The sequence below is a fragment of the Alosa alosa genome, chromosome 6 (genome assembly GCF_017589495.1).
Source record: "Alosa alosa isolate M-15738 ecotype Scorff River chromosome 6, AALO_Geno_1.1, whole genome shotgun sequence".
In the NCBI taxonomy this organism is placed as follows: domain Eukaryota; kingdom Metazoa; phylum Chordata; class Actinopteri; order Clupeiformes; family Clupeidae; genus Alosa; species Alosa alosa.
The window spans coordinates 36432886-36442885 of NC_063194.1; the positions used below are offsets into that span (position 1 = coordinate 36432886).

The following is a 10000-nucleotide window of genomic DNA, read 5'->3' on the forward strand; positions in this document are numbered from 1 at the left end:
GGCGTGGTGTGGAAACAACCACCTACTCTTAAATGTGGCCAAGACCAAAGAGATGGTAGTGGACTTTAGGAGGGCTAGGACAAAGTTGAACACTGTCTCCATCATGGGGAAGAGGTGGAGGTAGTGGAAAACTACAAATATCTGGGTGTACATCTGGATAACAAACTGGACTGGAAGTGCAACACTGAGGCTGTTTATAGGAAGGGACAGAGCAGACTATACTTCTTGAGGAAGCTTAGGTCTTTTAATGTGTGCAGCAGAATGTTGAACATGTTTTACCAGTCTGCTGTTTCTAGTACCATTTTCTTTGCAGCCATCTGCTGGGGCACCAGTATCAGGGCAAATGACACCAAAAAACTCAACAAGTTGATTAAAAGAGCTGGCTCTGTAATTGGAAGTACACTTGAACCCTAGAGTTAGTTGTTGAGAGAAAGGATGTTGCAAAAGCTCCTTAACATTATGGACAACACCTCACATCCACTGAATGTACTACTGGTCAAACAACAGAGTGTTTTCAGCTGGAGGTTGCTCCAACTACGCTGTAGCAAGGAGCGTTATAGAAAATGCCCACTGCCATAACTATTTACAACAACTCCCCTTTGTGCCGTGAGAGAAAATCTTATGCTGAGAGTCAATGCAGTTTACAACCTCTTTAACAGAGACTATATCCAATTGTATTATTTTTTAACTTGTAGGTATATGTGTGATATATGTTTATATTATTAATTGCTGCCTTAACACCATAATTTCCCTTTGGGGATGAATAAAGTACTCTATCTATCTATCTATCTATCTATCTATCTATCTAACTATCTATCAAAAGTGAAAGCAGACGGTTGATCAGCTGTGTTCTGAAGAATGTTTGATTCAAGTTCAGCTTGTGCTGTTGTCGAACTATTTGTTTCTCACCAAAAGCCACGATGAAACGGTAACATATAGGCTATAGACTACGCCATTGGTTCCCAAAGACTGGGTCGTGACCCACAGATGGGTCGCAGGAGATTTTATTTGGGTCGCCAGCACAATTTATGTTGTGTAATAGGCTTAGCTTATACCATTTAACCAGGAAAGCTATCAGTTTTCTATTAGGATATAGTTTGTTTACCACAGTGACGGCCCTAGAATAGCTCTGAAACTGGTGGCGAACGCGTCGCAGAGGGGACAGCGTGCATCTCACTCGCAAAATAAAACATTTCTGTGGGGCGTCTGCTATGGACCTTGCAGTTGCAAAATGCAAGGGACATGAATCAGCATTAACATTAACGGACATGAATCAGCCCAAACATTAACGGACAGCTTCCGTTGACCGATTAAAATCTAGTTACCATGCTGTCAACTAAAGCAGACATCCGTATACCGGGCATGGCTATTCAATTTGCGTCATAGGCTGATAGTTTCGATTGTAGATATACAATGAATACATTTCAGAATAAGAGGCTATTGCGCAAAAGCCTCTTATTCTGAAATGTATTCATTTCACATTCTTACAACAACATAGCTTGTCACAACATCAATACACAGCCTTAGTATAAGGCCTACAAACAAGCAAGCGTTTAACTAGCAGTTCAACTTTCCAAAAGAAACCTCCAGAAAAAAGGCTACAATATAGCGACTTGAGTTATTTGCTATGTTTACATCGGAATTAACGCTGTTATGGATCCATTTGTCTGCAACGCAACGTAGCCTACAACATCTCTTTAGATATTCAGGAACAGCTTACTATGTTGAATAGTGACGTAGAATGTAAGAATATCCACAAACTCTCGGATGCGCATTAAAACGTTATCTTTTAGGTAACTTTCCACGCTGATGGTGCTCAAAATGCAACACAACTGTGTTCGAAGCAGGATGAGGAAAACCTGAGGTTGTGTGTTTGTACAAAACAGAGCGAGAATTTTATAGCTTTGAAAATATTTAACATTGTTTCATGTGTAATTGAGATTGCAGAGTTGTGGGAAACTGAGTCAGTGCATCACCAATCCCTGTAATAGTAGTGGTAGTAGGCGCTATTATACATATGGCACTGTAGAATGGTTAGGTGGGGCATATACTAGGGAGTTTATTGTTTCGTTTTGGCAAGTAGCCGTGTAATAAGCGGGATAATGTATAGAACGCCGGTCATTATTGGGAAAATAAGTCCCTTTAGGGTGGAACAAGACCAGTTTGCCCTGTCGGGACTTATTTTCCCAATAATGACCGGCATTCTATACATTATCCCTTACTTATGAAGAGCCGTGTAATAAAGATATTTATTTTCAACCAAAGTATATCTGCTAAGACCTGAAAAAAAACTCTTTCCACTTTAGGAAATTACACAAACTTATCTCTCAGCACCAGCCAGCTAGCTGCACACACCTTGGAAACTAGATGGTAATAAGTAAGTATAAGTAAGTATAAGTATATATACTTTTTTGATCCCGTGAGGGAAATTTGGTCTCTGCATTTAACCCAATCGGTGAATTAGTGAAACACAAACAGCACACAGTGAACACACAGTGAGGTGAAGCACACACTAATCCCGGCGCAGTGAGCTGCCTGCAACAACAGCGGTGCTCGGGGAGCAGTGAGGGGTTAGGTGCCTTGCTCAACAGCACTCGAACCGGCAACCCTCCGGTTACAAGTCCAGAGTGCTAACCAGTGGGCCACGGCTGCCCAAATGTCCCCTAGTTGAGAATAGCAGCAACCGAAGTCTGAAATATCATCACAAAGGCTAGGGGGGAGGTGTTGGGGGAGGTGTTGGGGAGGTGTTGGGTATGTGTAGGTGGTGTGGTTGGTGTTGGGGAGGTGTTGGGGAGGTGTTGGGGAGGTGTAGGGGGAGGTGTAGGGGGAGGTGTTGGTGTTGGGGAGGTGTTGGGGAGGTGTAGGTGTTGGGGGAGGTGTTGGGGAGGTGTTGGGGAGGTGTTGGTGTTGGGGAGGTGTTGGGGAGGTGTTGGGGAGGTGTTGGGGGGAGGTGTAGGGGGAGGTGTAGGGGGAGGTGTTGGTGTTGGGGAGGTGTTGGGGAGGTGTAGGTGTTGGGGGGGGAGGTGTTGGGGAGGTGTGGGGGAGGATACATGGGGGAGAATCTTGTACCGTGTGCATTCTTCATCCTTCTGTGCCAAACATGGTTTACTACAATTTAAAATCCTTCATCGCACCCACTGGACTAAAGAGAGGCTCTCTAGGATTTATCCCCATATAAGCCCCCTATGTGATCGATGCCAACAGTCTCCAGCCTCCCTAACTCATATGTTTTTATCTTGTCCAAGTCTTCATAATTTCTGCTGGACTGAAATTTTTAATATTCTTTCAACTGTTTTAAATGTGCCCTGTGATCCTACCCCAGTGACAGTCCTATTTGGAGTGCTACCCCTTACTCTTATGGTGCCTAAATACAAGGCCGATTTTGTAGCATTTGCCACCCTCCTGGCTAGGAGATTGATCTTATTCAAGTGGAAATCCTCTGCTCCTCCTACAGTTTATCAATGGCTGAGAGATCTTTTGTCCTTTTCCAAATTAGAGAAGATGAGAGCTACACTACATGGGTCCACGGTTAAATTCTACAAAATATGGAACCCTTTTCTTGAACATTTGAAATCAATTCAGTTCCCATCTACCGACTTGTAGGCTATACTCTTAGGGGTGTTTAATATCTGTGTTACCAGTAGGCGGCTGTTACCTTTGCTATCTTTTTTTTTTCTGGCTTTAATCTTGTATTTATGTGTCAGTTGTGAGGCCCAATTTTGTTTGTTGTTTTGTTTTCAAGGATTTATTTTGTTTGTGTGTTTTGTTTTTATTATTTATTATTATTGCTTTTTCTGCTATCCATTTAGTTTCTAGTTTAGTATCCGTGTGGTTGTGTATGTGTGTATATTAGAGATGCACCGATAGATCGGCTGTGTGGTTGTGTATGTGTGTATATTAGAGATGCACCGATAGATCGGCTGTGTGGTTGTGTATGTGTGTATATTAGAGATGCACCGATAGATCGGCTGTGTGGTTGTGTATGTGTGTATATATATGTTAAGGTAAAGTAAAAAACCCAAATGTATCATTTTATCATTGTATTTGACCGATACCTTCAATAAACATATGAATAAAATGTTTAAAAAAATCGTGCGCGCAAGGCAGCATGGGAAAACCCAGGCTAAAAGTAGGTAGCGATAGCAATGCTACTGACAGGTGTAAAGTAGGTAGCGATAGCCTTTTCACAACAGCGCCACCTCTGTTCAGGAGAATACTGCAACTAGTGTTGCGACCACCACGTACGGAAAATGTGTATGTGTCTGTGTGTACCTGGAGAGTGTGAGTTCCTGCACTCTGTAAAGCTTGTATCAGCTGATCCACATGGACTCTGTCTTTGATGTTAACACCTGGTCGGCTCAACTCTAGGATCTAAACACAAACAAAATACACAGAAAAACACACACACAAAATAAACACATACATATGCACATTATAACAGGTATATAAAAAACAGGTATGGTGTCTGTGTGTGTTTGTCAGATATGAAAACATGGTGTGTGTGTGTGTGCATGCGTGTGTGTATGTATGTCTGTTCGTGTGTGTGAATATGTGAGTATTTGTTTGTGTGTGTGTGTGTGTGTGTGTCTTACGTCATGTTTGCCGAGTTGGTTCCAGACAGACAGAACCTTCCGGACTCTGGTCCAGGGAAACTGGAACACCTGAGAAAATGTATTTTTAGATGGAGATGCAGATGCAGGTTCATGCAGGCATACATACTATACATATATATACACTATACTAGTATAAGTATAAGTATAAATACTCTTTTGATCCCGTGAGGGAAATTTGGTCTCTGCATTTATCCCAATCCGTGAATTAGTGGAACACACTCAGCACACAGTGAACACACAGTGAGGTGAAGCACACACTAACCCCGGCGCAGTGAGCTGCCTGCAAAAACAGCGGTGCTCGGGGAGCAGTGAGGGGTTAGGTGCCTTGCTCAAGGGCACTTCAGCCGTGCCTACTGGTCGGGGTTCGAACCGGCAACCCTCCGGTTACAAGTCCGAAGCGCTAACCAGTAGGCCACGGCAACCCTCCGGTTACAAGTCCGAAGCGCTAACCAGTAGGTCACGGCTGCCTCCGGTTCCAAGTCCGAAGCGCTAACCAGTAGGCCACGGCTGCCTCCGGTTACAAGTCCGAAGCGCTAACCAGTAGGCCACGGCAATCCTCCGGTTCCAAGTCCGAAGCGCTAACCAGTAGGCCACGGCTGCCTCCGGTTCCAAGTCCGAAGCGCTAACCAGTAGGCCACGGCAACCCTCCGGTTACAAGTCCGAAGCGCTAACCAGTAGGCCATGGCGGCCCCATACTATCATTTAGATGCAGATGCAGACTCGGGTGGATGATGTATTTTTAGATGCAGACTCGGGCGGATGATGTATTTTTAGATACAGATGCAGACTCGGGTGGATGATGTATTTTTAGATACAGATGCAGGTTCGGGGGTGTGGCGGGTGAGTGATATATTTTTAGATGCAGGTTCGGGGGTGTGGCGGGTGGATGATATATTTTTAGATGCAGGTTCGGGGGTGTGGCGGGTGAGTGATATATTTTTAGATGCAGGTTCGGGGGTGTGGCGGGTGGATGATGTATTAGGGTTAGGACTCGGGTGACGCCCATCCACGCACCTCTACCGCTGATGTATGCCAGCAACCATTTCACTTCAGGAAATAAACTACATTTTGGCACAAGATATATACAGCAAGAATAACAGAATGGCTTTAAGCAATGTGGAGAAATATTATGCAAAATCTCAGCCCCTAAGACTGTGCCCATTGCCATTTATGGTCATCTAATGTCGAACGTCAGAGTAATTACATTCAAAACATACCTTATGATACACTACAATTTATAAAGGAACAAAGTTTTAAAATAAAACACAATATATCAGATGGATTACACAAATAATTGATAAGGATGTACAAGATAATTAGACGGCCACTTCTGTTCTAATAAAGATAATGGGCTAGATTAAATATTTCATGGCCACCAGATGGCGGCATGGCACTGCACTTCGGGCCTTATGTGGTTGTAACGCAAAGAGTGAAATGGCGTCATCTACTGGCCGTGCAGCGCAATGGAATATTTAATTGAACGGAAATTACGTTAGAAATCTTTGTTTTCCTTACAAATTATTCGTGTAATCCATCTGATATATTAGGCGTGTTCGTCTTCATGCAGATCGAGCTCTTCATTGTGTTCAACCCAGCATGCATCACATCAAGTCACATCTGCACAGATCTGCATGACGAACACGCCTATTGTGTGTTTCCTTTTTAAACTCCGTTCCTTTATAATTTGTGATGTAATATGAATATAAATATTCGTTTTTGAATTAAATTACTCTGACATGTAAGGGATTACAGACGCCGAGGTGACCTGTAATGTCGTGGTCAAGGGGATCACGAAGAACAAGTTTCCTCGGCCCGAGATTTCTCCACGTTGCTTCAGCCAAATTCTGTTATTCTTGCTGTATATATCTTGTACCAAAGTGAAATGGTTGCTGGCATAAGTCAGCGGTAGTAATGAGCACAGTATCGTTTTGATGTGTGGAATTGAAGTCAATGGGGGCCGTAAATGCGTGAATAAGCGGTGACCAAAGAATATTTCTCCGGATAGCGATGCGGAATGACCTACCCATGTTTTGATTGTCATGCCGACCAATTTTCTCCGCTAAAGTTCAACCAAAATGTGTAGCCAGCAAAACTTTCAGCTAATAATTCATAACTAAAAATAGAAAAGACATCTCATTAGCCAAGGACTGATTTCGATCTAGCATTTCGCGAAGCATGTGAGGCAAACTGTACATGAATGATAGAATAATGAACCGTCCAACATGTTTTTTCAACAACCATCTACTGTCAGTAATTTCAGAGCTCTTTACCAAGAACGGGACAGGTAGATTCATTTCGACTAATTAAGCCCCGGCTGTTACGTTAACCCGGGGAACAGCTGCCAAAATAGCGTTACTGCAGCTAACAGCTGACTGTGCTACAATATATCAGATGGATTACACAAATAATTGATAAGGATGTACAAGATAATTAGGCGGCCACTTCTGTTCTAATAAAGATAATGGGCTAGATTAAATATTTCATGGCCACCAGATGGCGGCATGGCACTGCGCCGGGCCTTATGTGGTTGTAGCGCCAAAGAGTGAAATGGCGTCATCTACTGGCCGTGCAGTATAATGGAATATTTAATTGAGCGGAAAATACGTTAGAAATCTTTGTTTTCCTTACAAATTATTCGCGGTAATCCATCTGATATATTAGGCGTGTTAGATCTTCATGCAGATCGAGCTCTTCATTGTGTTCAACCCAGCATGCATCACATCAAGTCACATCTGCACAGATCTGCATGACGAAGTGCGCCCTATTGTGTGTTTCCTTTTAAACTCCGTTCCTTTATAATTTGTGATGTAATATGAATATAAATATTCGTTTTTGAATTAAATTACTCTGACATGTAAGGGATTACAGACGCCGAGGTGACCTGTAATACGTGGTCAAGGGGGATGCGAAGAACAAGTTTCCTCGGCCCGAGATTTCTCCACGTTGCTTCAGCCAAATTCTGTTATTCTTGCTGTATATATCTTGTACCAAAGTGAAATGGTTGCTGGCATAAGTCAGCGGCGGTAGTGTGAGCACAGTATCGTTTTGATGTGTGGAATTGAAGTCAATGGGGGCCGTAAATCGTGAATAGCGGTGACCAAAGAATATTTCTCCGGATAGCGGTACGGAATGACCTACCCATGTTTTGATTGTCATGCCGACCAATTTTCTCCGCTAAAGTTCAACCAAAATGTGTAGCCAGCAAAACTTTCAGCTAATAATTCATAACTAAAAATAGAAAAGACATCTCATTAGCCAAGGACTGATTTCGATCTAGCATTTGCGAACGCCTTGAGGCAAACTGTACATGAATGATAGAATAATAGACACGTCCAACATGTTTTTCAACAACCATCTACTGTCAGTAATTTCAGAGCTCTTTACCAAGAAGCGGACAGACGGATTCATTTCGACTAATTCGCCCCGGCTGTTACGTTAACTTCGGGGGAACAGCTGCCGCAAGCCAACGTTACTGCAGCGCTAACAGCTGACTGTGCTACATATAGGAATTGCTAATTGGCTCTTACCATCATTAGGCCCACAGGCCAGTTACAATGTAAACGACCATTGACGTTCAGTCGTGAAAAAGTTATTGGTTAGTAAACTCGCTAAGTTGGCCAGCTGCACCACAGACATATCGACCTGGACAACCAAAACAAACATGTGTCACTCCTATTCCTTCCCCCAACCCGCAATATTGGTGATTGGTTCCTAGGTCTTCACTTCTTGCCAGGCCATTGCCGTCCAGATATCAAACTCTTACTGGACACAGTTGTGAGAGTTGAGCACCAAATTTGCCGTGAAAAATTAGTGTAGAGAAACATTATGTGTGATTAAGTGAGCAAGTGTAATGTGTCCAAATGTGTGTCCTTGTCAAAAATCTTATACAATTTCGATAAAAAATAATCCTATAGGATTTCTATCAGATGTTGGAACCAATTTTTTTTTGATAAGGCATAGACTTTATAAATAGGTCCATAGAGTGACAGCAAACTCTCTCTATGGTTGATAGACTCTCATCATCTACCATGTGGTCCATATGTAACGGATGCCAGCTAGCTTAGCTGTGCTTGGGGAACGTTGGTAAACCTCACTCCCCGACGCCTCAAGAGTGCTTCTGGCATGCGAGCTAGTAGCCTGGGCTTTTAGCTCAACTGTCAGCACGCTCGCCCCCAAATCTGAGGTGCTGCTCTTCGCGGGTTTGAGTCCGGATGTGTGCAGGGCTGAATCGCGCAGGTTCAACACAACGCAGGTTACACATAAACTCTCATAGACTTCTTTTAAATAAATAGGGGTTTATTTATTTTGTAATTTGAACAATTTGAGTGCTTGAATTTTGTGCTTGAATTTGAGTTCAAGCACAACTTCTAAACTGAAATTTGAAGAGCAGATAAAAGCAGCCTCCGGAGGGCGCTCTCGTCCGAGCGCGCACATCGTTATCAAACATTTCATTTAAGTGCATCACATTAGGAAACAGATCACAGCTATAGCCAGACTGTTCTGTTGTTGCAGGGTGTATCATACACAACACACCACACAACCCACATTCATCATACACAATACAACCTCCTCAAACACAATACAACCTCCTCAAACACAATAGGCCTTTATCACGGCAGCCCACGGGCAGCTGAAGCAGGGCTGTTCAATTTCCTGTTGGCAGGCAAACCACAGGTGTTCCTAAAAACATTAACGAGGCCTCTGGTTGAAGTAACTGTGGCCGAATCTGACACTTAATTAGAAACACCTGTGCTCACACAGGAACAGGGCTGTTCACTTCCTACTTCGGCTGCCGTGATAAAGGCCTATACAGCTTCATCATACACAATGCAACCTCCTCAAACACAATACAGCACACAGTGGCGCAAAAAGTGGGTATGCGCATAGGGGCGCAGCACCGTGGGGGCGCCAAAGCGATGGTAAATAATAATAATAATAATAATATTATATTTGGTATACTCTATATGTAGCTACTGTTGTACGTTTCTAAATCATTTCTGCATTTCCTCAATGTTAGATAAAATTTTAGGGACTAACAGGCTAGAGTAGGCGCCCTATCTCATAAGATTCCATCATAGAATGTTGACATAAAAAAAAAAAAGTAGAGGCGCCCGTGGCTGAGTGAGCAGTTTTCGTCTATGGAAAAAAAAGATGGATACAAAAAAAAAAGCTGTCGGGGCTAAACAGAGAAAAAAGAAAGAGGAAAATGAGATGGGATGTCAAGGGATGCGACAGTAGTTAAATAAGTGGATGGTGAAAAGCAACAGGTAGGATGTAAAGTGTGACGTCTGTGCTTGGAGGCTTGCAAATATTCATGTTAACAGACTAGCGTTTGGTAAGCATATGACGATTGAAACATAACCTATTGGCTAGCATGCTCATACTGA

At 43.0% G+C, this 10000-nt stretch overlaps 1 protein-coding gene across 1 annotated transcript in view; it reads right to left on the reverse strand.

Moving 5' to 3' along the window:
- LOC125295872 (cytosolic 5'-nucleotidase 3-like) overlaps positions 1–8264 on the reverse strand; it is a 38911-nt gene extending 30647 nt beyond the window's left edge. Inside the window, exons 1-3 of the mRNA XM_048245439.1 lie at positions 8141–8264; positions 4593–4661; positions 4273–4371 (exon numbers count right to left, since the gene is read on the reverse strand). The gene's annotated coding sequence lies outside the window, so the exon portion shown is untranslated. The remainder of the gene's footprint in view (positions 1–4272; positions 4372–4592; positions 4662–8140) is intronic.
- Positions 8265–10000: the final 1736 nt, after the last annotated feature.